General features: G+C 59.3%; 1 non-coding gene across 1 annotated transcript; it reads left to right on the forward strand.

Annotated features, from left to right (window-relative positions):
• The first annotated feature begins 326 nt into the window (after positions 1-326).
• TRNAE-CUC (transfer RNA glutamic acid (anticodon CUC)) lies at positions 327-398 on the forward strand. The gene has a single exon. It is a non-coding gene; the product is annotated as a tRNA-Glu (tRNA).
• The last annotated feature ends 5,867 nt before the right edge of the window (positions 399-6,265 follow it).

Here is a 6,265-nt window from a genome sequence, read left to right on the forward strand (position 1 = left end):
TAGCTGCCTTCCAAGCAGTTGACCCGGGTTCGATTCCCGGCCAACGCAGCGGGCTGACCTTTTACCGAGCTCCACGGGCGGCCGGCCGGCCGGGGGCCTGTGAGGGAGAGCTGGGAGCAGGGAGCTAGCTGGCCCCAGCGGCTTTTCTTGTGTGTGCGAGAAGCAGGCGCGCAGTGTTCTGAGGGCGCTGCAAGCAGGAAGGACGGTAGGACACGTGGATTGCCAGGGGCGGCGCGTGGCTGGACTTGGAAAGGCCGGGTCTTGGCGCCAAGGTGGCGCCGAGCGGGTGCTATGGGTCCAGCAGGAGCAGTGGTAGAGCCTGACGCTCCCTGGTGGTCTAGTGGTTAGGATTCGGCGCTCTCACCGCCGCGGCCCGGGTTCGATTCCCGGTCAGGGAAGCCTTTCTTCTGCCTCTCTACCTCCCACCGTCCACATCCCACTTTTAGGCCACGCTTGCTCCGCGGCCTCGGCGCCCCGACAAGAGCCGCCCGGTGCCCTGCACCTCCAGCCCAAGCCCTGCCAGGCAACCTCCACCCTCCCTCCCCGGCCAAACCTTTTGGCCGCACTGGCGCGCGCCCACTCGAGGCCTTCGACGTCCCGTGTCTTCCTTTTCGGACGCTTGCCTCAGCCCCAAACACGAGTGGCCGGGGCCGCGCCTCTCGCCGCCGTGGCCGTGGCCACGAGCAAACGCCCCCGCCTGTGTCTGGACTCTCCATCAGCACTGCTTTTCCCCCACGGCGACAGCGGCGGCAGCGCCGACGGCGACGGCGGTGTCACACGCGGTGCCTTCTAACAAAGCCGGATCCCCTGTGGAAAGGAGCACCGGTGGGCAGACGGGTGCTTCGCACCACCGCAGCAGGTTTCCTGAACGCCCTTGCCGGTGCCGTGGGGGTGGCTGACAGTGTGGGATGAAGGTGTTTGTGGCCGCGGTCGGTGGCCACCCCACGCGGGTTAGGGAACGGAGCAGAAGGACCCCATGGAGAGAGGGCGGCGGTGGGCCGCGTGCTGGGAGGTGCGAGGAAGGGCCTGGGGTGTCTGGGTGGAGCGCGGGCAGGAGCGGGAGGTGTTGGGCTGGCGGGGACCTGGCCCGGGAGAGCGGCTGGCCACTCAGGCAGGGGCTCAGCAGAAGCTTGGGGGTGGTGGCAGCACCTGGCCCGGCACGTGTGTACGGGTGGGTCAGATCAGGGGCCGGGGTGGGCCTGGAGTAGGAGTGCGTCTGAGGAGCACTGGCGGAAGTGAGACTTCCGGGCAGGACATGTGACAGTCGGGCCTGGGATACAAGGGGAAGGTGGCGGGGAGAGGGGTCCGAGCCGGCAGGCTGGGGGGAAGGGCGGGGTGTGTGAGTGGGCTGTGGGGCGAGGAAGACGGTGGGAGAGGACCCCTTCGCGGTGGGGTGGCGGGTGAGCGCGCCAGACTGGTGTGCTGTGCGGCAAGGTGGTCAGGCTAACCAGTGGGTTGGGACTGGGGGCGGTGGGTAGGAGGCAGGCAAGAGAAGAGCAGAAACGGAGCGCGCCTCAGGGGCTAGGCGGGGTCCGAATGGGGTGGGGGCATTCTACTGCCCCAGAGACATATACATCACCTCTCATCGGGAGAAACCATCCGGTCTCAGGTGTGTGTGGCGGCGGGGGTGGGGGGAGGAGGGGTTGAGGTTGAAAGAGGCCAAAGGAGAGGTCCCCTATGATCCAGCAATCCCACTCCTGGGTACGTACCCGGCAATGACGAAACAAGAGTGCAAAAAGGCACAAGCACCTCCACGTTCACAGCGGCACTATTTGCAGTAGCCAAGACACGGGAAAAAAACCCAAGTGCCCGTCAACGGGTGGCTAGTACAAGAAGAGGTGGTATATATGTACTATGGGATATTACTCAGCCATTAATAAAAAAGAATGAAATATTGCCATTTGCCGCAACAAGAATGCTCCCAGAGAATATTACACTTAGTGAAGTAGGTCCGACAGAGAAGCACAAAGATATGTGGAATCTAAAAAGTACTACCAATGAATCTATGTGCAAAACAGAAACAGACTCACAGACCTAGAAGACACAGTGATGGTTACCCGAGGTAAAAAGGAGGGGTGGAGGGATAAATTAGGAGCTCGATGAACAGATACACAGTACTTCATATAAAGGAGATAAGCAACAAGGATTTCCAGAATAACGCAGGGAGTGATAGTCAATATCCTGCAATAACCTGTAGTGGAAATCAATCTGAAACAATATTAGACATGGAAAACAGTATCCCCCTTGCTGTACACCTGAAACTAACTCAATATTGTTAATCAACTCTTCTTCTTAAACCACGAGTACTAGTACTTATAAGTAAGTAAGTAAGTAAATAAATAAAAACAACGACCAAAATAAACAGGAGAAACATGAGCCATCAGATGATCCAGCAATCCCCGTCGTGGGTACACATCCGCCAAAGAGAAAAACTGTTGTTTGAAGAGATCCACGCACCCCCGTGTTTGCAGCAGCACTGTGTGCCGCAGCCAAGACATAGAAAAAACCCATGTGCCCATCAACAGTTGGCTGACAGGAAGAGATGCGGTATATATGTACTGTGGAATATTACTCAGCCATTTCAGAAAACGAAATATTGCCATTTGCCACAATAAGGATGGTCCTAGAGAACATTACACTTAGCGAAGTAAGTCTGACAGAGAAGCACAAACATACGTGGAATCTAAAACATAATAGAAAAGAAGGTATGTGCAAAAGAGAAACAGACTCACAGACATAGGAAACACACTGATGGTTCCCCGAGGAGAACGGGAGGGGTGGAGGCATAAATTAGGAGCTGCGATGAACAGATACACCGTACTTCATATAAAAGACATAAGCAACAAGGATTTCCAGAATAACACCGGGAATGATATTCAATATCCTGTAGTAAACTGTAATGGAAAGCAATCTGAAACAATATTAGACATGGAAGACAGTATCCGCTTTGCTGTGCACCTGAAACTAACTCAATATCGTTAATCAACTTTTCTTCCAAAATTACAGCTACTAGTTCTTATAAGTAAATGAATAAGTAAATATTAAATGCATAAATAAAAACAACACACTAAATAAATAGGTGGAATACGAGCTCCCATATGATCCAGCCCTCCCCATCGTGGGTACACATCGGCAAAGGAGAGAAACTGTCATTTGCAGAGATCCATGCACCCCCACGTTCACAGCAGCACTACGGGCCACAGCCAAGACATGGACAAAACCCAAGTGCCCATCAACCGATGGCTGGCACAGGAAGACGTGGTACGTATGTACTGTGGAATATTACTCAGCCATACAAAAGAGTGAGATATTGCCATTTGCACCGATAAGGATGGACCTAGAGTATACTCCACTTAGCGACGTAAGTCAGGCAGAGAAGCACAAAGATATGTGGAATCTAAACCGTACTACAAACGGATGTATGTGCCAAAGAGCAACGGACTCACAGACATGGAAAACACACTGTTCGTTACCCAAGGGGAAAGTGTAGGGCAGGGAAGAATCCGGAGCTGCGATTAACAGAGGGGAAATACTATACATAAAGCACAGAAGCAACAAGGATTTGCCGTACAGCACAGGGAACTGTATTCATATGTCGTGATAACGTATAATGGAAAATAACCTGGAAAAGGACATATAACTGAATCACTTGGCTGTACACCTGAAAGTAACCCAGTATTGTAAATCAACCGTACTGCTACGAAAAGGAGACGAAGACGAAGGGGGAAAAAAGGAGGGCAACGGGACAGAGGCAAGGGCAGGATCCTTGACAACGTAGGATTTGGAAAGGATCGGGGGAAAAGTGGGGAGATAGGGGGTGGGATGGGGGTGTCTGTGGGAGTAGGGTGGAGGCTGAGGTGGTGGTGCCGGTGGTGCTGTCCCGAGGGCTGACGCTGTTGGTGGGAGCAGAGGTTCAGGGGAGGGGGTGGTGTTTGTCGTGCTGATGGTGGTGGTGGCAGTAGTGGTGGAGGAGCGGGCCGGTGTTGGAAACGTATTTCTGTCGAGGGTCAGAACATGAATCTAGAGTGCAGTCTGCGATGATAGTGTGGACTTCTTTTTGAACTCCTCGTGCAAGTGGACGCTTTGGGGACTCTCCAGGAAAATGGGATGTATCACTCCCAGAGGTGGCAACTTCCTTGCTCCTGGTTGTGCAAACATAGTATAACTTTCGCAGTGCGGGCAGAGTGAGGCAGAGAGCTTGGAAACGTGGCGAAAGGTGAAGAGGTTGGGCTGTGCGGGTGCCAGTGTGGGGTGTTCCTTACAGCGAGAAGCGTGACACAAGCGGGGTCGGGGTAAGGACGAGAGCAAGGACAAGGAAGGGGTCTGGGCGTAAGAGTGGCTGAGCCCGCAAGGTGTCAGGTCCTGGAGGCGTGGCTCCCGGGTGTGTGTGGGGTGGGGGCGTCTGCGTGGGAAGGACAGGGGCCGGAAGGTGCGGTGGTGAGCGAGCTGTTGCAGGACCGGTGCCTTGAGTGTGGCAGCGGGGAAGCCCAGCTCCGCTGTGGGGCTGCGGGAACCAAAAGGGGACGCTGCGGCTGCATGGGCCGGGAACCGAACCCGGGCCTCCCGCGTGGCAGGCGAGAATTCTACCACTGAACCACCCATGCACCGATGGCCGCCGGCGCCCGGCGCTGCCCCAGCGGCGCTCGCCGCCAACCGCCGGACCCTGGTCACTGCTCGCCCCGTGGGCATGTGCTCCATTTGAGCAGGAGGCCGACGGGCCACCTGAATGAGAGGCTCCGGGCACGCTGGCGACCCCAGGGCGCGAGGCGGTCGGAAGCACCGAGGGACGAGGGACGGAGGGACGCAGGCGTGCTCGGCCCGTCCCGCGCTTTCTCTGCCGTCCACGGCCGCCGCGAGACTGTCGGTGTCGCCAGAGGAAGCCAGGAGCCGAAGCGGCCTGGCCCGCGCCCGAATCCCAGTCAGGGCAGGCGAGGCGTGGCCGCTGCGGCTGAGCGCCGACGTTCCTCTCAGCAGCCGCCCGGCCCCGACGCACAGCCCCTCTGGCGGCTGGCTTTCTTGCTGGTGCGGGGCGTGCGAGGGCGGGCGGGGGCAGGGATCGGAGCTCGGGGCTGTGCAGGGACCGCGAGCGTGGGAGATGGACACCGGGCACCGCCGCCGCCGCCGCCGCCGCCGCCGCCGCCGTCGCCGAGCGGCGCTCAGGCCACAAGACCAAAGGTGTCTGAGCCTCGCTTCTGCGCTCTGGCCCACCCCTCTCCCGCGGGGTCCCGCTCTGCTGCGTTGGTTGTGAGGAGAAGCACTTGGGCAGACTGGCTGCTGGCTCGCGGACAGCCCGGTGAGGGAGGGAGCGCGCCAGGGTGTGGTTGGGTCCGGCCGGAGCAGCGGCTTCCCCGAGGGACTTGCGCTGTGGCGCCGAGGTGGGTGGCCCGGGCTGGGGGCCGGACGTCTGTGGTGGGTGACAGGGCATCCAGGGCTTCCGCTCACTACTCACTGGAGCACCGTTCCCGGGAGCGACTCCTGCGCCAGGCCCCGTGCAGGGAGGGCCCCCTGTTGGCTGGCCAGCAGGAGGCTGGGCTGCACGCGGCCCGGCAGGCAGGCAGGCAGGCAGGCAGGTAGGCAGGTGTGGTCCGGCCAAGGTCCCAAGGCGAAAAAGCACCGAGGGCACGCACCACAGGCCGGCAAGACGGTGTGGCTGTGGAGGGAATGGAATGGGCAGGCGGGCCGTTGGGGCTGGCGGGAAGGACAGGATGTTGGAAAGAGGGAGAGCTGCTGGTGGCGGAAGTGGAAGAAAGGCTGTGAGAGCGAGTCCGCTGTTCACCGGGCCGAAGTCGGAGGGCGGGCCAGGCGTGGACGGGCTTTCCACACGCGGCCGTTCTGCGTGTGGCGGTGGGGGCGGGGTGGAGCGTGGGAGTGGGAGTGGGAGGGAGGGACGAAGGCAGGCAGGCAGGCAGGCAGGCAGGCAGGCAGGCAGGAAAAGCAGCAGCAGCAGCAGCAGCCGCAAGCAGGTGAGGAAAGATGGGCTGCGAAGGACTGAAGGTTTTTCTGGTGGGGGTGCAGGTAGGAGGGGGCTTAGGAGCTGGCCCCTGGGGAGGGCGTTTGTCCGGAAAGCCAGTCGCCGGAGGGTTCCTAGTGCGCCGTTTCTGCCAGGCCCGCGGCCGTGGCTGAGAAGGTCCCGCGTCTGAGAGGCGTGGATGTCCGGGCCGGAGTTTGGAGAGGCCGCAAGAGTGCAGGGCGCGAACGGACTGGAAGGCAGTAAAGCGCTGCCATAGGGCCGGGTGCGTTTGTCGGGCGGGCCAAAAGGCTGGCT

The sequence above is a fragment of the Eubalaena glacialis genome, unplaced genomic scaffold, assembly GCF_028564815.1.
Source record: "Eubalaena glacialis isolate mEubGla1 unplaced genomic scaffold, mEubGla1.1.hap2.+ XY scaffold_353, whole genome shotgun sequence".
Taxonomy (NCBI): domain Eukaryota; kingdom Metazoa; phylum Chordata; class Mammalia; order Artiodactyla; family Balaenidae; genus Eubalaena; species Eubalaena glacialis.